Source organism: Prionailurus viverrinus, chromosome E3, assembly GCF_022837055.1.
Source record: "Prionailurus viverrinus isolate Anna chromosome E3, UM_Priviv_1.0, whole genome shotgun sequence".
Taxonomy (NCBI): Eukaryota; Metazoa; Chordata; class Mammalia; order Carnivora; family Felidae; genus Prionailurus; species Prionailurus viverrinus.
In genome coordinates this window covers 29,427,413-29,452,935 of record NC_062576.1, presented here as the reverse complement: position 1 = coordinate 29,452,935, position 25,523 = coordinate 29,427,413, and the positions used below count along the sequence as shown (strand labels likewise).

General features: G+C 45.3%; 1 protein-coding gene across 1 annotated transcript in view; it reads left to right on the top strand.

Annotated features, from left to right (window-relative positions):
• The window catches only part of BMERB1 (bMERB domain containing 1), a 119,978-nt gene that overhangs the window by 37,169 nt on the left and 57,286 nt on the right, over positions 1 to 25,523 (top strand). The window lies entirely within an intron of this gene.

The following is a 25,523-nucleotide window of genomic DNA, read 5'->3' as shown; positions in this document are numbered from 1 at the left end:
TTATTTAGAAGTACGTTGTTTAATTTCCAACCATTGGGAGCTTTTTCTTGTTTGATTCCATTATGACCAGAGAATACAACTTGTATTATTTCAATTGTTTTAAATTTGTTAAATTTGGTCTTGGGGCCAGGGATATGGTCTATCTTGATCAGTGTTCCATAGGCACTTGGGGGAAAAGTGTGTTCTACTGTTGTTGGGTGGAGGGTTCCATAAATGTCAAGTACACTGAGTTCCTTGGTAGAGCTGTTTACTTATTGTGTACCTTTGCTGCTTTCCTGTCTAGTAGCCCCATCAGTTGCTGACCGTGGAGTATTGAAGTCCCCAACTATAACTGTGGACCTGTTCATTCTTTCCGCTTTGTCAGCCTGCATCATGTGTCTTGAGGCTTTGTCATTTGGTGCATAAACAGGATTGCTGTATCTTCTTGATGGACTGACCCTTCTATAATTATATATTGTCCCTGTCGCACTTTTCTGTGCCCTGATGTCTACTTTATCTGATTCTAGTATAGCCCCTTCTTCTTTCTTCCAATTGATATTTATATATCTTTTCCTGTCATTATATTTTCAATCTGCCTATACTGTCATATTTAAACTGAGCTTCTTGTACAAGCTGGATATATATATATATATATATATATATATATATATATATATATAAAACACGCGTGCGCACATGAGTGGGAAAAGGGAAGAGTGAAAGGGAGACAGAGAATCCCAAGCAGGTTCCATGTAGTCAGCGCAGAGCCCGACATGGGGCCCGATCCCATGAACCATGAGCCAAAATCAAGAGTCGGATGCTCAACCGATTGAGCTGCCCACATGCCCCTAAGTAATTATTGATGTATTAGGACTTAAGTCTGATAGATCATATACTGGGTCACAAAACAGCCCTTCATAAGTTTACAAGAATTGAAATTATACCATGCTTACTTTCAGACCACAATGCCATGAAGCTTGAAATCAACCACAGGAAAAAGTCTGGAAAACCTCCAAAAGCATGGAGGTTAAAGGACTTAAGTCTGAACCGAACTCTGAGTAATCATTATGTTCTTTGCTGTCATGCGCTCACAGTTAAAAACAAACATCAGTTTCACTTAAGAATGTTCTCAATGAGGGGTGCCTGGGTGGCTCGGTTGGTTAAGCGACTGACTTCAGCTCAGGTCATGATCTCACAGTTCATGAGTTTGAGCCCCGCATTGGACTCTGGGCTGACAGCTCAGAGCCTGGAGCCTGTGTCCGATTCTGTGTGCCCCCCTCTCTCTGCCCCTACCCTGCCGGTGCTCTCTCAAAAATAAATATTTTAAAAGAATGTTCGTGATGAAACAATAAAAATTATTAATTTTTTGGACTCTTGACCCTTGAGTCGTATGTCTTTTTTTTTTTTAATTTTTTTTTCAACGTTTATTTATTTTTGGGACAGAGAGAGACAGAGCATGAACGGGGGAGGAGCAGAGAGAGAGGGAGACACAGAATCGGAAACAGGCTCCAGGCTCCGAGCCATCAGCCCAGAGCCTGATGCGGGGCTCGAACTCACGGACCGCAAGATCGTGACCTGGCTGAAGTCGGACGCTTAACCGACTGCGCCACCCAGGCGCCCCTAGTCGTATGTCTTTTAAATATTCTGGGTGCCAGATGGGAAGTACGTACAAATCACTTTTGTGTATTCCGAAGGAAAAGCACTACAGTTGTTTGTACTGAACTCACTGCTTTTTATTTTTTATTTATATTTATTTATTTATTTATTTATTTATTTATTTATTTATTTATTTTGGTATAGAATGCCATTTTTACATAAAGGAATAACTGACAGTTTTCAAGGCTTGGGTGTTCGCCGATAGTTTTGCAAAAGTGAATGAAGCGAGCCTCTCACTTTAAGGGAGACAACTGACAGTGTTTGTTGCCAGTGATACAACTTGAGCTTTCAATAGATGATTACGATTTTGGAAAACTTGAATCTGTTCCCATGAGCTTGACAGCTTCCCAGTACAAGACTTTCCTGATGAGGTTGGTAGGAATGTGAATTAATGTGATTTTTGTGATGAAATGTGTCAAAATTTAGGGATTCGCGTAACTCAATGAACCAGTATTTTCTCTTTTTTTAATGTTTATTTATTGTTGAAAGAGAGAGAGACAGAGCACGAGTGGGGGAGGCGCAGAGAGAGAGAGGGAGACACAGACTCCAAAGCAACGTCGGGGCTCTGAGCCCGACGCAGGGCTCGAACTGGTGAATGGGGAGATCATGACCTGAGCCAAAGTTGAACGCTTAACCAACTGAGCCACCCAGGTGCCCCAGTGAACCAATATTTTCTAAGTGACCAATGTATGGTATTACTAAATTATGCCTGGTTAAAAGATCTCTTCAAAGAGTAAGACCGACCAATGGATTTTCCTGTAACAGACGAATGGATTTTCCTATAAAAAGTTCATTGCTAACAGGTTCAGATTCCACAGTGCAGCTACCCTTGAAGATACTACTTGAGTTTTGGTGTGATGGAAAATAAGAATATCCTCAATAATCTGAGAAGGCTATTAAAGCTACAATAGCCAAATTATGGAAGCAGCCCAAGTGTCCATTGATAGATGAATGGATAAAGAAGTGTTTTGTGTATATATATGTCTGTGTGTGTGTGTATATATATATATATATATATATATGAGAATATATACATGAGAATTCTCATATATATATATATATGAGAATATATATATGAGAATATATATACACACACACACACATATATGAGAATATATATATATACACACATATATATGAGAGACACCTCATATGAGCCACCCACGTGCCCCATTAATTAATTTTTTAAAGTTTATTTATTTATTTATTTAGAGAGAGACAAAGACAGCACAAGTGGGGGAGGGGCAGAGAGAAAGGGAGAGAAAGAATCCCAAATGGGCTCCACACCATCAAGCGCAGAGCCTGATGTGGGGCTCGAACCCAATGAAACCGCGAGATCATGACCCGAGCTGAATCCAAGAGTTGGACGCCTAACCGACTGAACCACCCTGACGCCCCTTGGATAAATTAATTTAAAGGAAATTCTGAGTGTACACGCTCTTCTGTAGAAGGCAGCTCAACCCAGCTCAGCGCGAGACAAGCCTGGCTTTGATCCCCGCTCCCTGCTACTCACCAGCTGTGCAACCTGACTTAGCTCATTTCCCTTTCTGGGCCTCCCTTCCCCATCTATAAAATAGGGCAATGTATTATGTCCTTCTTGGAAGGCTTGCCCTGAGCATAACCAATGTCCAGAAAATGTCTTTCACCTTCTTCCTGCTTGCTGATGTCTGTAGGACAAGACCCAAACCGTCGGTCAGGATCCAGCTCCAATGCCACAACCTGCGTGAAATCTTTGGTATCTTCCTGGCTAGAGTTATGTCCTTTCCCCCTTTTTCTTTTCTTTGTGTTGCTTTTAAATCGAAGCAAAAGTCGCATAGCGTAAGGTTAACCATTACCCGGTGTATCGTTCAGGGTATTTAGTACATTCACGAGGTCATGCAGTCGTCGCCTCTTCCTGGTTGCAAACCGTTTGTGTCACCTCAAACGGAAGCCCATCACTTCCAATACATCCCTGTCCTGAACTACTCCTTCTGCCTCTGGGGACTTGCCTGTTCGGGATGTTGCCTAGGAATGGAGTCATACAATATGTGGCCTTTGGAGTCTGGCCTCCCTCACCATATTCGCTTTTCTGACGTCGGAACTAGTTTTTCTCCTTGCTTTTCCTCCTTTGCCTCGTGAATTTCTCGCTCTCCGTGGGGTTGGCCCCAGGACATTGTCGCGTGTGTCCACCCCCTCCCCCCAGCCCCTGACCTCTGCCAAGTGGTTCCTCCACAAAGGAAGCCGTGAACACACTTTGCTGAACCGATCGGAAGTGCAGCAGGCCTGAGCAAGTTCCCTGCCTGGGTGGCTGAAGAGTTCAAGGAAGACCCAGAACTCTGACAAGTCATTACTCACTGCACATTGATTCAGAGCAGCCTGGATGGCTTTGCCGACACGGGCAGGATCCCTCTGGGGTGCTCTTGCAGGAAAGTCTACTGGTGGTCTGACTGCACATCCAGGAAATAACTTCAGGGCCCCCAATTTAGAGATAGCTAAAGACGGTCTCTTCTGTGGGCAAAGTAGAGACCCTGTCCTAGGAAGAGCATGCCCCTTCTCGGCTCATGTACTTTCGGTGGCTCCCTACTGCCCCTCCCTGACTGCCGTGTGATGGATGGATTGTATGGGTTCAACTCTGCAACCATGTGGCTCTAGCAGTTGCTTGATGATGGGGCAACGAGATGGTGTGAAATGGACGGATTGGGGATATGTTTTAGAAGTATAGTTAACAGGCCTGCAGATAAGGAAGCAAGGAACCCCCAGTCTTGTCTCTTGCCAGTTCCTAGCTCAAATCCTCAGCTATCTTCCCTTTTTCTTGTTGTTTGATCTTTATGTATAGTTCTCTTCTTCTTTTCCCCCCTTTCCCACTCTCCCTGTGTTCTCCTTTCCTCTCGCACAGCTCACTCATTCTTTGAGCATTGGATGAAAGGTCAGTTCCTCAGGGACACGTATCTGACCCCTAAACTAGGAAACATCTTGATGCTTCCCCCTGCCAAAACACATACTTACTCTGTTGTAATAGGTGACTCCGTCGTCTCTCTTTGAACTCTGTGGGGATGGAGAGTGGGTCTGTCTTGTTCACCTCTGTGTCTGGAGCATTGGGCCCAGTGTCTGGCATGTAGTAGGTGCTCACTAAACTGTGCGTGCAAGAATGGCCATTGTCACCTTCAGCCTGCTGGTCATTGCCAGGTATTTGAAATGTGCAGGGCAGGAACTGGCCAGCCCTGCAGGCTGTAGGATGACAGTTGCCACCACTCGGGGCTCTCAGGTCCAAGCAATAAAGCTAACTAAACTGGCTCAAGCTAAACAAAGAGATTATTGGCTTATGAACAGACTGAGTTGGCTTTAGGCATGGCTAGATCCAGGGGTTCAAAAACAGATCATTTCAGTCCTGGATCAATAGGACTGAGTCTTTTTCATCTTCTCTTTATTCTGCACCTACCAGTGTTGCCTTCACTCTCAGAAAGCTTCTTTTCATGTGGTGATGCCAACAGCTACAAGCTTACATTACCCATCAGCTGGTGATTCCAGCACGGAAAGAGTTGTCCTCTCCAATAGTTTCACTAAAAGTCCTGGGACTGGCTCTCATTGCTCCAACTGGGGTAATTTGTCAACTTGAACCAATTACTGTGACGGGAGAGAAGGAAAGAGGGGGTAGTGGAATATTTTGATTGGCCAGGCTCTGGATCACATGCCCAGCCTCCCAAAGGAAAATCAGGAAATGGATGCTGGCTGGGGGGCAAAAGAAAGACATCACGCAAAGGTCACTGGGCTTGCAGAGCTGAACTTGGAGGCCAGAGGCCTGATTCTGACCTTGCTGTCAGTTAGCAAATCTCCTGGCCATTCGGGACTTCACACTGTCCATCTATACAGGGGACCATCACACCCATTTGAAGGCCAATTACTACCAGCCCTGGGAAGCCATTGCTCTGCTTCTTTTTCCATCCCACTCGCTCAATCTCTGCAGAAAAGTGTTTGGGTTATGTCTGAAGCATTTCTACCTTGAGAAATGGGACTTATGAGGAAATTATGCATTCAGTTGACATCCCTTCTGGTCATTTCAGTAATTGGTTCTGAGACGCTGTTCATCTGCCCCCGGCTCCGTCCCAAGTATAAACTGTCACTTCCGGCTCTTCTGCTGGAGGAAAATGGGGCAGGATATTTGTTTCCTTCTCAGGAAGAGAGACGGTAAGTAAACAAACATCCACCGGAAAACCTAAACCAATTTGCTGACTCCCAGATTATCCATTTTAGGCAAAGTCAACTAGTCTCCCCACCTGCAAATCAGCAACTTTGGGAGCTGGCCTAGTTAGTGCACCACCGAGGGAATAATTAGAAACCCAGAAAATCCATTATTTGAACGGCCTATGCTGATGATTCGGAGAATATAAAAATTGGAAGACTGTTTTGCCCTGAATCGGGTAGGGAATCGAAACCCGTTCGATTTAGGCAAAAGGAGATACTGTTCAAGGAGTCTAGGCTGGTATCATTTAGGATTCTCCAGAGAAACTGAAACCCAACAGATCTATCTATGTAACTATCTGTGTATCTATGTATCTATCTAGATATCTATGTGTTTTTCTGGGGTCAACTGTGTTGTGTGACTAATTAAATTTCAAAGACAGTGATATTCTGTTACCTTCACCTCTTTTAAATAGAGCTGAGATAAATATAGCATAGCCCAGTTCAGGGGGCCAGGTTCCTGGGCTTTGAATCCTAGACCTAGTATTTGTTGGCTACATGTGACCTTAGGCAAAATACTTAGTCTGCCTCTATGTCTTAGTTTTCTTATGTATTAAATGGGTATGATGTTAGTACCTACCTGATATGTTCATTGGGACCATTAAATGTGTTACTGTAAGTAAAACTTGGGGGCCTGGGTGGTTCAGTCAGTTAAGTATCCGACTTTGGCTCAGGTCATGATCTTGCGATTCGTGAGTTTGAGCCCCGCGTCAGGCTCTGTGCTGACAGCTCAGAGCCTGGAACCTGCTTCAGATTCTGTGTCTCCCTCTCTCCCTGCTCCTACCCCGCTTCCACACTCTCTCTCTCAAAAATAAACAAACATTTAAAAAAAATAATAAGAAAATGCTCAGAATTCTGCCTGGCAAATAGTAAAGGCTTAATAAATAATAGCTATTATTCTTACTGAAAAGTTTATTTCAACTATGGCTTGGATTATTTATCAGATTATGAAAAAATAGTGTTAGAAAGAGAAGTTTTGTGATTATGGAAAAATTGGGCTAAATAACCATTTATTTATATTTATAAATATATATATTTATATATATTATTTATATGTATTCAATTGAATATATAATTGCTGTTGTCTTTGGGATTACTATTTAAATTCTAGGTATACATTCAGTTTACAACCTTAAAACTTGAATGGGGATTCCTTCTAAACAAATTAATAGAGATAATTAGCTATTCTGCTCATTTTACCTGGCAAGAAAGACCAACTGGTTTTTACCAAGTTCATCAACATAATAAGTTTGGAAATTAAAACCTTTAATATCCTACTTTATAAAAGACAAGTTACAGAATCACTTTTCCTAGGTGTCTAAAGGACCCTTTGGACAGGGTTTTGCAAACCTTTTCTGAAAGGGCTAACAGTAAATATTTGTGTCTTTGAAGCCATATGGTCTCTGTCCCAACCATCCAACTCTGTGCACGCAGCCAGAGACAGTACATAAACAAATGAGCATGCCTATGTTCCAATAAAGCTTTATTTATGGACACTGAAATTTGAAGTTTCTGTAATTTTCGCTTGTCACGATCTAGTTCTTTTCTTTTGAACCCCCACCCCAACAATTTGAAAAATGTAAAAGCCATTTTTAGCTCACAGGCTCCACGAAAACAGCAGTGGGCTAGATCTGGCCCGCGGGCTGTAGTTTGCAGACCCAGCTTGAGGAGATGGTCGTGTGGGCATGGTGACTGAAGGCAGGCGGCAGACACTGGGACGGCCCTTTGAGCCACAGCTCTGCTCCTCCTCCCTCCATTCTCCCATCCTTCTCCTAAAAGGATGTGGAGCGTTTGTGCGACTCTCCTGGTTGTACACAACACCACCGGAGCTGTTTAAGCAAAAAGGGGAGGCACTAGGTTGTATTTCTCTAGAAGCGGTTGATCCAGGGTTTCCAAGTCCCTCATTTGTTTCTGTCCATCTCTCGGTTCTTCCCCCTTCCATGAAGGCTCTGCTCTCAGGATCCGTGCGATGGCAGGTTTGAGCTATGAGCTATAGGTGGCCTAGACTCCTAGCCCCCAGTTGATTGAAGTTCCATTGGGGGGAAGCAGTGACTTGAATAGCTAACAGCCTGGCTCAGCCACTCATCCCTCTCAGTAAAGGCAGACAGAGCCCAACTCTCTAGCTGGGCTCAAAATAGCCGTTCCCTGACGTGGCTCTCCATGATTCATATTGGACTTTTCCAGGTTCACGGGTGTCGTTGACAGTGTATTCTGATCTCCACACCGCGGAGTTTAGCTGTTCCTAACATTACCCAAATACCTTTTATCACCTCAAGTTTACCCATGGTACACTTCGTTCCCACCCCATTTTTTTACTCCCTGTATAAGACCCATTCCAGATTCAGCACCTATTCCCCCAGCCTTTGCTGAACCCAGACTGTGGCCCTCAGTTACTGGCACCCACTTTGAGAGACGCCAAGCAGGTGTAGGGAAAGAAAATAAAATCTTTTTCCTCTGCCCAAATTAGGGTCCTGGGCTGGGGCCCTATAATTTAGACTGGCAAAAGATAGATTATCCAGAGAGAAACGAACAGAAGTTTATTAACATGTGCGTCGCGCATACACAAGGGAGCACCCTGTGATGAGTAACTAACTCATGGTAGTGGTCAGAATTTGGGCTTATGGGACACCTGGGTGGTGTCGTCGATTAAGCGTCCGACTCCTGGTTTCAGCTCAGGTCATGATCTCATGGTTCGTGGGTTCGAGCCCCACATCAGGCTCTGCTCACTGACCCCCGCGGAGCCTGCTTGGGATTCTTTCTCCCTCTCTCCCTGCCCTTCCCTGCCTCTAAATAAATACATAAATACACTTAAAAAAAAACGTGTATAGAGCTTATAGAGCATTTTAACAAAAGGGCCATAAATTTTTTAGAGAAGTGACAAGGCAAAGGAAAGGGACTTTGAGCTTCTAGGCAGTACATTGTGGGAAGCTAACTGTGTGGGGAAAATGAACAGTAGATAAGGGCTAATTTTTAGCAGCGTTTGTTTGGTAGATTTGTCTGGTGCTGATAAGGGTCTACCGTTGTCTCTAGTGATTAACCTCTGCCCTTCCTGATAGCCAGCGGAAGGAGACACCTTTATAGATTTATGTCCTGCTTTTAGGTAGGTAGGGGCAGGGCAGAGAGCTTTCTTTGTTTCTGGTTTGTTTGCTTTTGTTTTTTCTCAAATGCCTCCAGCTCAAAATAATTGTTAGGCCAAAGCGGCAAATCTGGGGACGGCATGTTTTGCTAGCCTTCATAGGGAACCCTCTGGACACACGCCAGGGCTCACCGGGGCCTGGGCTGGTGTTTCAGACCACGCCCCCACTTTGTGTGTGTGTGCCCCCAAAACACGGTGCCTCCTTGCCAGTCAGCCGTGTCCAGGGAACAGGATGGGCACCAGCAGCCCCCAGGCTGTCCCACGCTCAGCAAACATCCTTAGGATGGGTTATTGCCCAGTGGGCTGTGGCTGAATGGGGAAAAGCAGCAGGCGTCTGCCTAACTGCATTTGCAGGAATTGCCTTTGTTTTATTTTATTGCGTTTATCGATCGCTTGCTATGACCAGGCCCTGGGCTAAGCACTTTGCACACTTTACGATGCATTTAATCCTCAGCAGCCCTCTGAGGCCATAGAAGGAGGCTGGTCTAGCGTCTATTGTGCCTGTTCCCTCAACAGTGTGCTCTCTCCCAGGAGACAGCAACTCTTAAAAACACCATTACATCTCTGGGCGCCTGGGTGGCTCAGTCAGTTAAGCATCCGACTCTTGGTTTCGGCTCGGGGCAGGATCTCACGGTTTCGTGGGTTCGAGCCCCATGTCGGGCTCTGTGCGGATGGTGTGGAGCCTGCTTGGGATTCTCTCTCCCTCTCTCTCCGCCCCTCTCCTACCCGCTCTGTCTCTCTCTCAAAATATATAAATTAAAAAATAAAAAATAAACCCACCATCAGATCTCACTGCCCCCACTTAACGGCCTTCTGTGGGTCAACCACTGGGAATCAAACCCACCAGGACCTCCAGGCCTGGCGTCCTCTGGTCCCTTCCTGTCTCTGCATCCCAGAGCACTGCTCTCCTTTCTCAGTTTGCTCCAGCCACGTGGGCCTCCTGTCTGTTCTTGAACATGAAGCTTGTTTCCATCTGCGGGCTTCCGTACCTACAGCTGCATCTGCCCGTAGGGATCCTTCCTTCCGTCTTCCCAAGCCTGCACCTCTTGGTCATTCAACGGCAGCTCGGATGTCACTTTGTCAGAATGGCTTCCGTGACCCCACTGTCCGAAGGAGTCCCCCGTTCGTCACTTGGTAGCTCATAACTGCATTTTACTCACTGCATAATCCCGTCAACGTAAAGGATGTCTTCTGTCTTCTTGCTTACTGTCCACCTTCCCTGCGAGGATGGATATTTCATTTCCGTAGGCTGGCTCCTAGAATATGGTCTGGTTTGTGGTGGTTATGTTGAATACACTGCCATCAAATGACGTATGAAGCCATGTCATTGGCCCGGAGCCCCACAGAGGAAGGACCACCTGAGAGGACAGAGCCCTGAGTATTCAAAAGGGATGCCGGAGAGAATGAAAAACGTCAGGGCCTATGAAAAACAATACTAACTGGCCGAACCATTGTCTTGCTTTTGTGCCTTTTTTTTTTTTTTTTTTTTTTTAAATTTTTGCATGTGGTTCCTCACCCCGCCTCCGACCTTGGACTTAATGCTCAGATTTTGTGAGTCTTGCAACATTGCTGGGGAACTGGCCCTCGCCACACCTCCAGTCCTAGCTGGGGCACACAAGAAATTCTGGCTTTTGCTCCATGGGCCTGTGACCCTCTTTATCTTCTGATGTGGGAATATTTTGCTTCTGATTATGACAATAGTACCATAGTCCGCCCTCGAGGAAGTGCACATAACTTCCCACCCTGTAGATGTGGGCTTCGCTTGGCGACTTCCTTCCAAAGAAGACAGTATGGGAAGGAGTGGGGTGGAGGGGGAGAATAACTTCACAGGGGAGGAACCTGACAAACACTGCTCAGCTAGGTGTTCAAGGTCAGTGTCAGCATTGATGAGTCATCTGGAGAACATGTGACCTTGATAGAAAATGATGAGAATGGCCGTTCCTTCGGTGGTCTTTCTCTTTCAAACCCACAACCCCAGTCTAATGATCAGAAAAATATCGGACAAATCAGAATTGAAGGGCATTCTTCAAAATACCTGATGAGTACTCCTTCAGACTGTCAAGGAAAATCCTCCAAAACAAGGAAAACTGTCACATCCAAGAGGAGCCTAAGGAGACATGACCACTAAATGTCGTGTGGTTATCCTGGATGAAATCAGGAATAGAAAAAGGACATTAGGTAAAAACTAAGGAAATCTGAATAAAGTATAGACTTTAGTTAATTAAAAAACAAATCCTTGAGGGGCGCCTGGGTGGCTCAGTCGGTTAAGCATCCAGCCTCAGCTCAGGTCACGATCTCACGGTTTGTGAGTTCGAGCCCCACATCGGGCTCTGCACTGACAGCTCACAGTCTGGAGCGTGCTTTGGATTCTGTGTCACCCTCTCTCTCTGTCCCTCCCCTGCTCACACTCTGTCTCTCTCTCTCTCTCAAAAATAAATAAACATTAAAAAAAAAATCCTTGAGTATTTCCAATCCTGAAGCTCTTGCCTTTGTGGTCGATCTTCCTGTTGGGGCATGTCTTCTTATGCTGGACTTCCCATCTAGCATTTCCTGTGATCCAGCTTTGCCTCTGGCTTCCCCACGTGCCATCTGTGTTGGTGAACATTGACCTTGGCCCACCCATGCTTACATGCAATCCTTGCACTGGCTTCCCTTGGCTGGTGCTCTCAGACTCCTCAACTCACACCCAAATCACCCCCATTCATACGATGGTTTATCCCATGCTATAGTCCCCTGTCTCGAATTTTCTTAATGAAAATAATATTCTCCAAGCAGTTTATCCCTAAGTTTCCAGCCGGTGAGGGATGAAATGAGCCACATGATTTCTAGGCTAGGCAATTTTTAAAAACTGAAATATTACTTTTGACAGTCCCAATTAATTTTCCTCTAGATTCCAATAATTTTAGCCTCACCAAGCATGGTTTTCAGCAGCACCATCTGGTTTCCTACCCATCCTTGCGTGACCCTCGCCCTTCACTTACTTCGGAATTGGTTTGTAAATTGCAAGTGTTAGGGCGTCTTAGTAGAGATGCATGAATCACGGCTCAGGATAGATTCATAATTGCCTATATTCATGAAATCATTGAGGTTGCAGGGCTGGAGGATGTTTTTTTAAATGAACTTGGAATAATAGAATGAACCTGCAGAAGTGCTGAGAAACATTTGTTGTTATGCAATTTTAATTGGACAATCATTCTATTGTTTATTACAGGGTTATCGATTTCCACAGTTTTAATTCGACATACGTAACAATTCCCACTGAATTAGCGAGAATGTTTCGTTCTCTTATATGGTCTCAAAGGATCTCAGAAACTAACCCAAGCCCTTCTGCTCGGGGCTGGGAGAAATATGACAGAGCTGTTTGATGATTCATTGAAGGTCACTTAGAAGTGTTGGAGGGAGGATGCCAAGTAATGAAAAATGACATTACACACTGCTAAATAATCTGCCAGAGCTCGTGTGTCATCTACCTTCAAAGCCCCACCTTGATGGTAACACACATTATTCAGATGAGAACCTTTCTAAAAATCCTCCTTTGAACCTGTAGTCCCAGTCTGTGTTGAGATATTGTGAACATCCACTAGGGTGATAAACCTTTGCGTTGGAGAGGGAGTTTGATTTTTTGGAACTACCAAAAGTCATTCTGAGCCAGATTGTGCAAATAAAGTGGGTAATCAGATCATGTGAATATAAAAACATGAATTTAAATGTGTTAAACTACTTCTCTTCGATGACTCATAAACTGATTTGAAAGCAATTATCAAAAAGTTTGTTTATTAGTACCTCTCCTTAATCCAGAAAGGATTTAATAGTGGTATAAGGGCCTAAGAAACGTCTCAAAAGGCTTGAGGAATGTTAGTATTATTAGGATCATAAAGTGTTCCAAGATGATTTCCTTGAAGGATAATGTTCTAGAATACTTGTTTTTAAAAAAGAAATTGTTTCCATTACCTTAATATCACTCCCCCAGCCCAGGCCTAGTGCTTGTTTTGTGGATGATGTAGGTGGGATACGTGGCTTTTGGTTGCTTCTCATCCTTAAGAAGACATGAGATGAGATGGTGTATGAGGTGGGGTATTCCCAATGAACAGAGTTCTGGGAAGGGAGGTAAAGGGGCCAGGGGTTCCCAAGGGGCTGATCTCCTGTGTCCTTTCCCATCCTTAGCTCCAGCTGTGGTGGATTCTAAGGTTGGATGCTTTCTCTTTTTTGATGGTGATGGTGATGTTTGTGGTGATGGTGATGATGATGGTGAATGATAATTGACACTTATCAAGATCTAACCTGGTCTTTTTGATGTACTAGCCTAGACTTACAATCTCTGACTCAACCCTCACTACAGCCAATGAATAGTTTCTATTATTGTCTCAACTTAACAAATGATGGATGCTGAGGGTGGGTAAGGTTGCATAACCTACTTACCAACTGTGCAAACGGGATGAACAAATCTTGCAAGTGACTATTGTTGGTCCCACTTTACAAGCGAGAAAAAGGAAGCTCAGAGAATTTAAATAACGTGTCCAGGGGCACAAGCCAGTAAGGGGCAGAGCCAACATTCCAACTTGAGCCATGCTATCAGTTAAGCGGTGCTCTACCATGGCTGCTGGCACTAAGCTGGGTGACGTGGACAATGCCCAGTGAGCAAGAGGGCAGTCTCACTGCTCTGTTGTCCCACGTCCTTCGCTGAGCTGGTTCCTCCCTACAGACCAGAGTTTCTACCCTCAAGGATGATAATGATCCCATCCTAGGACCCTCCATGGTAGATTTCTTCGGCCTTCTCTATTATGTAAACTGTGATAGGCTGAATAATGGCACCTTCAGGATGTTCACAACCTAATCCACGGGACCTGTGAATATGTTACCTTGTATAGCAAACAAGAAGTAAGATGTTCCTAGGAGCACTCCTGAAAAAGTGGATCTAAACCAGTGATTCTCGGTCTGGGATAATTTTGCCCCCCAGGGGATAGTTGCAAATGTTTGAAGACATTTGGGGTTGGTAGGTGTGTGCTACAGGCATCTAGTGGGTAGAAGACAGGGATACTGTTAATAATCCTATGACACATGAGACGGCCCCCTCAGCAGAGAATGATCTGGCCCTAGATGTCATTAGTGCTGAGGGTGAGAAACTCTGGTCTAGGCAAAGGGCTTAGAGGCTACTGAGTGAAAGTAAGATAAAACCCTTGCCTTAGCTTCCGTCCCCGAGCTTTCAGAATGAGCCTTCAGTATTCTCACATTCTACTGCTTTACCCCCAGTTTACAGATAAGGACACCGAGGCTTACTTTAAGCCTTAAGGTTTACTTCAGCCTGAAGGTTAAGTCATTGGCCCAAGGTCAGCAGTTAGAAAGGGGCAGAGCCGGGATTTATACCCAAGTTGGCTTGACTCAGGAGCTTGTTTCTTAACCCCAGGGCTGAGGGTGCTGTCTCCTAATTACTCTTGCGATCTCAGACAAGTCAGATGTGGCTGAGAAACTAGAAACTCAGAGAAGCTATAAAATGTGCCCAAAGTCACTTGAGAGAATAATAACCATTGTCAAGATTTGGAGGCGAGTCAGTTTCCTCCGCTGCAAAACCTTCCTTGCTGGGTGATCGTGAGTATAAAGAGGACATTCGGGGAGACGCGGTGCCCCAGGAGGGATGATTACCAGCAGGACCCGGGCGGCACCCTCCTTCACAAGGCAGGCTGGGGAGGGGGTGGAGCAGCCAGGAGCGTTTGAACTAAAAGCAGTTACTTCGTCTTCTTGGGAAATGATGAGTCATTAAAAGCAACCGGCTGTTTCCTATTATATTCACATTATGCCAAGAAGGGGGAGATGCTTGGTGCATCCCATAACGCAACGTTTGGGGGCTGAAATGAGCTTCTTTCCTACGTGAATGATTGATGACAATAAAAGACTGGGGTGTCCCCAGGAGCCCTAGGAATGCATCAGGATATTCTCTGCCCAGTAATGGGGCTCAGATATATTTCCCTGGTATTTAAGACTGCTGGGTGGGAGGACGTGCCTATGCACACCCAGTGCTGAGCTAAGGCACTGGCTCCTGACAGAGGGCTGGGGGGAACCTTCTGGACCCTGCTTCCAGGCAGGCAGAACGGGAGGACCACGGTCTTACCTAGAGGGACAGAGGAATGGGCCAAATGCAAGCTGTTGTTCTCCAGATGCGATGACCCTCATTCTGTTTCCTTCCCCGCGTTAGTCTGGCTTCCTCCAGGGGAAGGACACAGGATGACAGTCAGAATGCTATTGAGCACCCTTTGTCGTGCCAGGCACCACACCCAGCCCTTGACATGTTAGTTCACCTCCACAGCAGCAGCTCTGTGAGGTGGGAGGTACTGGCCCATTGTACAGAAGAGGAAACTGAGTTTAGGAAGATTAAGTGGTGTGTCCAGATCCCACACTTTGTGGTAGATCTGAGACTTGAACCGGAATCTGCCATCAGGAGTGAGCTGATGGTGAGCTAATGACCTTCTTCCCTGACATGTAAGCCCTTTCCTGGAAGCTCAACCTGACAAGAGCAGGGATTTCATCTATCTTGTTCCATCCCTGTTGCTTAGAGCGGTATCTGGCACCAAGTGGGTTTTTAATGCATATTTATTAAAGGAGTAATAAGAACAGATATTACAGAGAGAGTTACAGAAAGAACTTGCTATATGCCTGCCACGTACATACATCACCTATGAAATGGGTATGATTGTCCCTACATTGCAGATGAAGAAACTGAGACCCAGAGTCATCAATGGGTGGGACCAAGGTCAGCAGAGGAGCCAGCCCTGAGATCCCAAAACCCATGCCCATAACTGCCCCCTTCACTTGCCCTCTTCAGGGGCTGCCTCGCTCCCTCAGCACCTGCACCCACCAGTTTTTTTTCTTTGCTCCTGTTTCTTTATTATTTTTTAAGTTTATTTACTTATTTTGAGAGAAAGCGCATGCAAGAATGAGCAGGGGAAGGTCAGAGAGAGAGAGAGAGAGAGAGAGAGAGAGAGAGAGAGAGAATCCCAAGGAGGCTCCGTGCTGCCACTGCAGAGCCCAAAGCGGGGCTGGATCCCATGAACCACGAGATCACGATCTGAGCCAAAACCAAGAGTCTGATGCTTAACTGACTGAGCTACCCAGGCGCCCCCTTTGTTTCTTTATTTTAAATCTACCTTGAGTAGATAACATCTGCTCATGCTAAAATTCAAACAATATAGCTAATAGCAATGCACCAACATCAGTGTCTTGGTGATGTTAGCAGTGGTGGGAAGTAGGTGAAGGGTATATGGGAAATCTCCGTGGTATCTGTAACCTCTCTATAAATCTACAATCACTCCCAAATGGGAAGTCTATTTAAAAATTCAAACAAGGGGGGAGGTGGTGCCTGGGTGGCTCAGTCAGTTAAGTGTCCGACTTCAGATCAGGTCATGATCTCATGGTTTGTGGGTTCGATCCCCTTGTCGGGCTCTATGCTGACGGCTCAGAGCCTGGAGCCTGCTTTGGATTCTGCGTCTCCCTCTCTCTCTCTGCCCCTCTCCTGCCTGTGCTCTGTCTCCGTCTCTTTAAAATAAATGTTAAAAACTTTTTTTTTATTTCAAACAATGGACATATTAGGTGGAAGTGATCGTCCCAACACTGACCCCTCCCAGTCCCCCACAGACAACTACCATGGCCCTTGTCTCACATGTCCTTCTGAGGTTGTTCTAAGGATGATAGGCATCTCAGAAGTGTTTGTTGGGGCCGAAATGAATAGGTCCACTCATGTAATTGCCTCTATGATATGAGCTGGGTTGAAATAATGACTCAAAATGGCTGATGCATCTTTGGGTGAGAAATTTGATACACGGTTGAGAATTTTCCTTCAGGCTTCTGTTCTCATTTAATTTTCCAGGGACAACACCAGAGTTTGGGCCTATTGCTTTTTGTCAAGGGACCCTCAGAACTGCATCCTGTTGAGTCAGGTGACAGCCTGTCAGACGCAGATATGAACTTGACTAAGTGACCTCCGATGCCCTTCCAACCCAAAGGGCTGGGATTCCACTCTACGACGCCTTTTCCAGGGGTGGGGTGGGGTGACAAGGGTACCCTCCATAGTACCCAGATGCTTCTATCATCAAACAACACCGGATTACATTGTGGGAAAATCACTCCTCCCCCCACCCCCGCCATTATCAACCTTCATGATCACCAAAGAAGCAAGCCTCAATTTGGTGGTCTGCCTTTAATGCCTCTCTAGCACTTGTGAGCTTTCTAGAACTTGCTAATCCACATTGTTAAGAAAGAAAAATTCAGGGGCGCCTGGGTGGCTCAGTCGGTTAAGTGTCCAGACTTTGGCTCAGGTCATGATCTCACGATCTGTGGGTTCGACCCCGCGTCGGGCTCTGTGCTGACAGCTCAGAGCCTGAAGCCTGCTTCAGATTCTGTGTGTGTCTCTCCCTTTGCCCCTCCCCCATTTGTGCTCTGTCTTTCTGCCTCTCAAAAATAAATAAATGTTAAAAAATTTAAAAAAAGAAAGAAAGAAAGAAAAATTCGGCTTCAATCTGAGCATTTAGCCAGAATTTAATAACATTGCTTTGTTTCCATTGGAATTATTTTTATGGCTCCTTCCCAATTATGCTAAGTGATAGTGACTTACTCTTTATGGATATGATATGAGATTTCCTTTAAGGAGTTTAATTGAATAAAAGAATAAAAAGTCAGCCTAAAGAACTATTGAGGAAATGATTATATAGAGAGTGGCTTTGCTCAGGCAGCTGTAACAAAATACCATAGACTGGGGGGCTTAAACAACAAACATTGATTTCTCACCGTTCTGGAGGCTTGGGAGTCCAAGGTCAAGGCACTGGCACATCTCATGTTTGGTGAGAACCTCTTCCTGGCTTGTAGATGGCTATCTTCTAACTGTGTCCTTGCATGGGGGAGAGCAGAGAGAGAAATCAAATCTGATGTCTCTTCTTATAAGGACACTAATCCTATCATGGGGCCTCACTCACATGACCTCATCTAACCCTAATTACCTCCCAAAGGCCTCATCTCCTAATACCATCAGACTAGGGTTTAGGATTTCAACCTGTGCATTTGGGGGATGGGACCCAAACATTGAGGCCACAGCAGGTAGTACATGGCTGTGGTGAATTCTGTGCAGTGATTGAGGTTTGGGAAATGCTCTTCAATAGCCCTTTGATCTACAGCATGGGCTTTGAAATCAGAACGATCTGGGTCTGAGTCCAACTCTGGGACTCCCTAGTTCAGTGATTGTGACCAATCACTTCTGATCTCTCTGAGCCTCACTTATTTGTCTATAAAGGAAGGGCAATAATGATAGTATCTTCCTGCCAAGGCATTTAGGTACGTGGTGACACAGCACCATGCCGACCAGCAATGTTCCACGTGAGTGACCTCTGGGGGCGTATACCATGTGTGTGAAAGTTACAAGGCAGAAATAAGAGGAGGGATTGTCCGGGAGACCCTGGGCTTAAATTCCTACTTGGACCCATCGTTGGAAAGGGAGGACTTCTCTGTTCCCCAGCATGGTTTTACCCCTTCCTGCCTATACTTAAATTACAAGCTTCTAGGAGATTGCCAGCCCTCACCTACCATCACCACTGCCCCCACCCTGTCCCAGGACGGCTTTAAATTTTCAAGGTATGTAATGAGACCTGTTGGTACGTCCCAGTCATGCCCAGTGCTCAGCTCTTGCTTGCTTGTGGGGCAGTGCTACAATGAGGGCATGCATTTCCCCGGTGTGGTGGCATTTGGGGATAAAAAGATGGATTTAGCTGCCTCATCCCCCAGAAGTGACTCAGCTCCTGGGAGCTCAGTGACGTCAGTGGCAGTTAGAGCCCTGGGGACTTCCATGCTTTAGAGCGTTGCTCTCTCTACGCAGCAGCCTTGTGACCGCCATCTTCTCTAGCCAGCCGGAAACACTATTCCGTCTTTTTCCAGGATTTGTCCTCCTCATGGGCACACCCGTCCAACAGCTGTTGGATGCCTGCCTTCTAGCAGGAAAATGTTGTCAAGAAAGTTTCCATCATGCTAGTTCTATCATGGAAGCCCAGTCTACAAAGAAGGTGATCATGTGTGACGTTCATTTCTTCATGACCGGCACCAGCATTTCTCAGAGTCTGGTGTAAAGACCTCCTGCATGAGGTCCCCGGACACAATGGCTCAACCTGGTCTTACCCGTTTTTTTTTTTTTTCCTTTTCAAATTTTTATTTAAATTCTAGTTAGTTCACACACAGTGCAATACTGGTTTCAGGAGTAGAATGCAGTGATTCATCACTTCCACACAACACCCTGTGTTCATCACAAGTGCTCTCCTTAATGGCCATCCCCCATCTAGCCCATCCCCCACCCACCTCCCTCCATCAATCCTCAGCTTGTTCTCTGTTATTAAGAGACTCTTACGGTTTGTTTCCCTCTCTCTTCTTTCCCCTTCCCGTATGTTCATCTGTTTTGTTTCTTAAATTCCACATATGAGTGAAATTGTATAGTGTTTGTCTTTCTCTGACTGACTTATTTCGCTTAGCTTAATACATTCTACCTCCACCCATGTCATTGCAAATGGCAAGATTTCATTCTTTTTAATGGCTGGGTAATATTCCAGTGTGTGTGTGTGTGTGTGTGTGTGTGTGTGTGTGTGTGTGTGTATAACACATCTTCTTTACCCATTCATCAGTCAGTGGACATTTGGGCTCTCTCCAAAGTTTGGTTATTGTTGATAATGCTGCTATAAACATTGGGGTGCATGTGCCCCTTCAAGTCTGTATTTTTGTATCCTTTGGGTAAATACCTAGTAGTGCAATTGTGGATCATAAGGTAGTTCTATTTTTAACTAAGTAACCGCCATACTCTTTTCCATAGTGGCTACACAAGTTTGCATTCCCACCAACAGTGCAAGAGGGTTCCCCTTTCTCTGTATCCTCGCCAATACCTGTTGTTTCTGGTGTTGTTGATTTTAGCCATTCTGACAGGTATGAGGTGGTATCTCACTGTAGTTTTGATTTGTATTTCCCTGATGATGAGTAATGTTGAGCATCTTTTCATATGTCTATTAGCCATCTGGTTGTCTTCTTTGGAGAAGTGTCTATTCATGTCTTTTGTCCATTTCTTCATTGGATTATTTGTTTTTTGGGTGTTGAGTTTGATAAGTTCCTTATGGATTTTGGATATTAACCCTTTATCAGATATATCATTTGCAAATATCCTCTCCCATTCCCTAGGCTGCATTTTAGTTTTGTTAATTGTTTCCTTCACTGTGCAGAAGCTTTTTATCTTGAAGTCCCAGTCGTTCATGTTTGCTTTTGTCTGCCTCCAGAGATGTGTCTAGTAAGAAGTTGCTCCGGCCAAGGTCAAAGATGTTGCTGCCTGTGTTCTCCTCTAGGATTTTGATGGTTTCTGGTCTCACATTTAGGTCTTTCATCCATTTTGAATTTATTTTTGTGTATGGTGTAGGAAAGTGGTCCAGGTTCATTCTTCTGCTGTCCGGTTCTCCCAGTGCCGTTTGTTTAAGAGACTGTCTTTTTTTCCACTGGGTATTCTTTCCTGCTTTGTTGAAGATGAGTTGACCATATAGTTGTGGGTCCATTTCTGGGTTTTCTGTTCCACTGATCTATGTGTCTGTTTATGTGCTAGTACCATACTGTCTTGATGGTTATAGCTTTGTAGTATAGCTTGAAGTAACCTGGTGTTATCCTAGCCACTTGGGGTAGAAACAGAGACTCTGCCTTTTTAACAAGCTGCCTGGATAATCACCATGTCTGCTAATGCTTGAGAACAGATATTTCCCACTTACCCAGTGCAATAGAATATGCTCAATTTTGGGGGCACCTGTGTGGCTCAGTCAGGTGAACCTCTAACTTCGGCTCAGGTCATGATCTCATGGTCCATGGGTTCGAGCCCCGCATTGGGCTCTGTGCTGACAGCGTGGAATCTGCTTGGGATTCTCTCTCTCTCCCTCTCTCTCTCTCTCTGCCCCTCTTCCACTCGTCTCTCTCTCTCTCTCTCTCTCTCTCTCTCAAGAATAAATAAGTAAATCTTTAAACTGGGGAAATTATAACATCTACCATCTAGGGCAGGCAACTTTTTCTGTAAAGGGCCAGACAGTAAATATTTGAGGTTTTACGGACCATGCAGTCTTTGTTGCAACTACAAAGTTCTGCTGTGGTAGTGTGAAAACAGCCATAAATAATGCCTCAATGAGCATGACCAGTGTTCTGATAAAACTTTACTTGCACAACCAGGCAGGGGCCCGGATTTGGCCTGTGGCCATAGTTGCTAACCCCTCACCCAGGACGCTGTGAAGATTACAAGAGATGAGGCCTATTATGAGCCTAGCACAGAGCCTGACACAGAGCACTATCCACAAGTCGGCATTCTAACTATCTTCTATCTGATGTGAGGTCTAGGCTTCGCTCATTTCTCCAGGGGAAGGAAAGCTTCCAGGAGCAAGGCTTTTCAACACAGGTATCAGCCCCATTCTCTGTTCCAGGTCAATGCTAAATGTTCATCTCGGCACCTGGAAATTGGTAAAATGCCAATCCATGGTGGGTGATTAAGTCTTTGTCCCACGTTTCGCCCCAGGGTGTACTGCTGTTTTCAGCAACTGTCCCATGGAAAACAGATTACCCATTTGAACCATGATCTGAGAAATGAGGATACTTATATCTGCTGGGTCCCATCCATAGATGCATTTAGCCCTTGCCCAGAGGCTGTGTAATGTGGTTTAGAGAGAGAGAGATTGAGCATTGGGTTTGCATTCTGTCTCTGCAACATTCTGATTGTGTGATGTTGGCCAAGTCACTTCCTTCTCTGAGCCTCAGATTCATCAGGTATAAAACAGGGATTAAATGAGATCATATGAGGTCTCAGCCACAGCATAGAACATGGCAGCTATTGAACCCCATTTTGCAAAGGAAGAAAGAGAAGCTAAGAGGTAAAGGGCCTATTCAAGCTCATATAGCCCGTGACTGGCTTCAGACCAAGGATCTCTAACTCTGCCCCTCCCCCTGACTGCTTCCTGGGGCCTGGGCTGCTTCCAGCTAGGGCTGGCTCCTTGTGCAGTGACCAAAGCTCTTTGAGAAGTTGACATGCCTATTGGGGGAACTTGCAAGCTATTTAACTTTGGTGGGCTAAATAGTGCTCTTCCCAAATTCATATCCACCCAGAACCTCAGAATGTGACCTTATTTGGAAATAGGGTCTTTTCAGAAAAGGACAGAGAAGGACACGCAGAGCCACAGGGAAGACGGCCACATGAAAATGGAGGCAGAGGTTGTAACAATACTGCCACAAGCCAAGGATTGCCAGGATCTGGGAGAGGCAAGGAGGGACCCTCCCCCAGAGCCTTTGGAGAGAGCACAGCCTTGCTGACACCTTGATCTGGGACTTCCAGCCTCAGAACGGAGAAAGAATAAAATATCCTGTTGCTTTAAGCCACTGAGTTTGCGCTGATCTGTTACGGCAGCCATGGGGAACTAAGACACTGCCCTTGACTCTCAGATGTGGATGGACAGTGGTAGTTGGACTCAGAGCACCTGTGTGCAAAAAGGGCAGCCGTGATGGGGCAAAGCACCAGCGTTTTGGAGGCAGACAAGGGCTCAGCTCCTTCCTTACTCAGCTCTGGGCTTCGTTTCCTTGTTTGTTCAACAGAGAACATCTTGATCCTGCTTGCTTATGGTGAGGATTAGAAGAGATAGCACGGCAGAGCGGGCTGGTGGTAATAACAAAGGGAATCGTCACCATGCACGGAGGCTCTCATCCCTTGGTTAATTCCATCCTCACAACTGCCCTGGGTGGTGGGGTCCCTTATTGTCCTCACATTACAGATGAGGAAACTGAGTCACGAGATGTTAACTAACTCTCCTGGGCCACATAGCTAGTGAGGGGCAGAGCTGGGACACAAGCTCTGGCCACCTGACTCCAGAACATCCTCTACCCCTCCTCCCCACAACCCTCTATTACCCTGTGCCCAGAGTCCCTGCTCCCCCAAGCTGGTCCTCCAGCTTGATTGGAGCCTGGCACACAGTAACAATTGATATTAACTTTTTTCTCCTGTCCTTTCCTTTCTCCCTCATTCCTCAAGTCGGACCTCACTGCTGCAGCCCCGGGAGCCACTAGGTCTGGTGTCAGGGGCAGTAGGACCCCAAATCTGATTCCAGGGACCTTGAGATCATGACTTAGCATGTCACATGGACAATTCCTAAAATTCCTCCTTAGACATCTGTCTCTCTTCTCAAGTCCCAGTCCTGAGACAGCTCTTCTGCTCCCCCTCCCTCTCTCTCCTCTTTCTCAGACTCACGCCCTCCTCCTCTCTGGCTCCCCTTCCACCCGCATTTCAGCACCAGCTCAGCCGGACAGAGGACAGCAGCATGATCTCCAGGACCTCCTGAGCTTGGAGGGCTGGGGGAGGGGATAGTGAATACCCTTGATTTAACATTTCCTCCCTCTGCCCATGTCCCCGCCATCCATCTAGACCACTGTGTGCTGCCTTCCTCCCCAACTCAACACCATGCACTGTCCATGCTATGAAATCTAGGAGCTCTCGGAAAATATAAGGAGAAACAGATGCTGTTCTGAGAAGCCAGGCCAGGTAGGGAGGGAGACGATCTCCAGCAGACCTACAGCTGTGATGCCACCGTTTCTTTGCCCTGACTAATTTCTTGGTCCTTCCCCTTGCCTTTATCCTCATTATCTCATACAAATTACGAATTATCTCAGAGAGTGTTAGGGAGGCCATTCATTTCAAGGTGAGAATCAGCTAAAGGTAATCGCCCTTCCTTCCAGATTCCTCAGCAAAATGGGGGGGCCTGATGGGTGGAGAGGAGGCTTATGGAATGGATGTTATTAGGGGTAGATGATTGAAGGGGATGGCAATTTACCCCTGATCCTGGAGAACCTAGGATCAGGAGTTTCCCAGCAGTTGTGCGGGCTTCTGCGAGTGGGCAACATTCTGAGATCCAAGCTGGCAGGGGGTGACTTCAGGGAAGTCTGCAGTCCCCAGCCCCTGAGGAGTGTGCAGGGCCAGGGGTCCAGGTCATAGGAGGGAGACAGGTAGAGAGACAGCAGCTTTCCAAACCCTTGACTTGGAGGTAAGGAAAAAGACAAAACACCAGGCAGCAGAACCAAGGTGCCGGGTGTAGACGGGACAAGCAGAAGTAGGTCATGTGAAATTGGCTTCACTAAAGCAAGAATATCTCCTCCCCTGTATCTTTGGCTGTACCTGTGAAAGACTGTAGGATCTGTATCCGTTAAAACCTAGCCATTCACTCTGGCAGTGTGGCCTAAAGACACCTCTTAGGTGCACGTAAAGATTGAGCTTAGAGAATGCTCATTACAGGGCTGTTTGTGGTGGAGAAAATGGAAAACAACCCAAGTGCCTGGGGGTTGGTGGAGTGATTCATGATACAGCCACAAACAGAAGACTACCCAGCCTCTCACACTGCTGCTGGGGAAGAACATCCGAGGATGTGCGAAAATGCTCACGATATGTTCAATGAAAAGAACAGGTAATAAAATGTGAGACCCTAACTTTATATTACAAAAACCAGACCTGTATAATGATGGATACATATGTATATAACAGTGTGTGGGAGTATTAACATTTTAGTAAGCATTTTTCCAGTTTTTTAAAAGAAAGATATGTGTATTCCCTATATATTGCAAGTTTGAACCCTTAACAACTCTTTTTAAGTTTTTTTAATGTTTTATTTATTTATTTATTTATTTTAACGTTTATTTATTACTGAGAGACAGAAAGAGACAGAGCATGAGCAGGAGAGGGGTAGAGAGAGGGGGAGACACAGAATGTGAAGCAGGCTCCAGGCTCTGAGCTGTCAGCACAGAGCCCGATGCAGGACTCAAACCCACGAACTGTGAGATCAGGACCTGAGCCAAAGTCAGACACTTAACCGACTGAGCCACCCAGGTGCCCCTGTACTCTTAACAACTCTTAAACAACATCAATTTTATCCTCTGGTAACAACCATTTTACTCTGTTTTCTACGAGTTTGACTTTTTAGATTCCACATACAAGTGATCATCATATAGTACTTGTCTTTCTCTCTCTGACTTTTCTCACTTAGTGTAATGTGCTCAAGGCCCATCCCTGCTGTAACAAAGGATATCCTCCTTCATCGTGGCTGAATAATATTCCATTATATATATACTTTTTTATCCATTCACCCATTGATAGGCATTTAGATTATTTCTTATCTTTGCTGCTGTGAAATGTATGTATGTACGGGTATATATAATATTATGCATAGAAAATACATAAAAAAACATATGTGTTACCCTATGTATGCACACCACATATATATTATATATAATCATGTAAATTGCCATATATATATATATATATATATATATATATATATATATAGGAAGAATTTACACCAAAATGTTAATAGCAATATATGTGCTATTACATATACGTATATAAGTATACACATGCATCCATATTGTTATGAACTGAATCTTTATGTCCCCCCTGAATTCATATGTTGAGGCCCTAATAACCAGCGTGGCTAATTTGGAGAGAAGGCCTTTGAGGAACTGACTGGGGTTA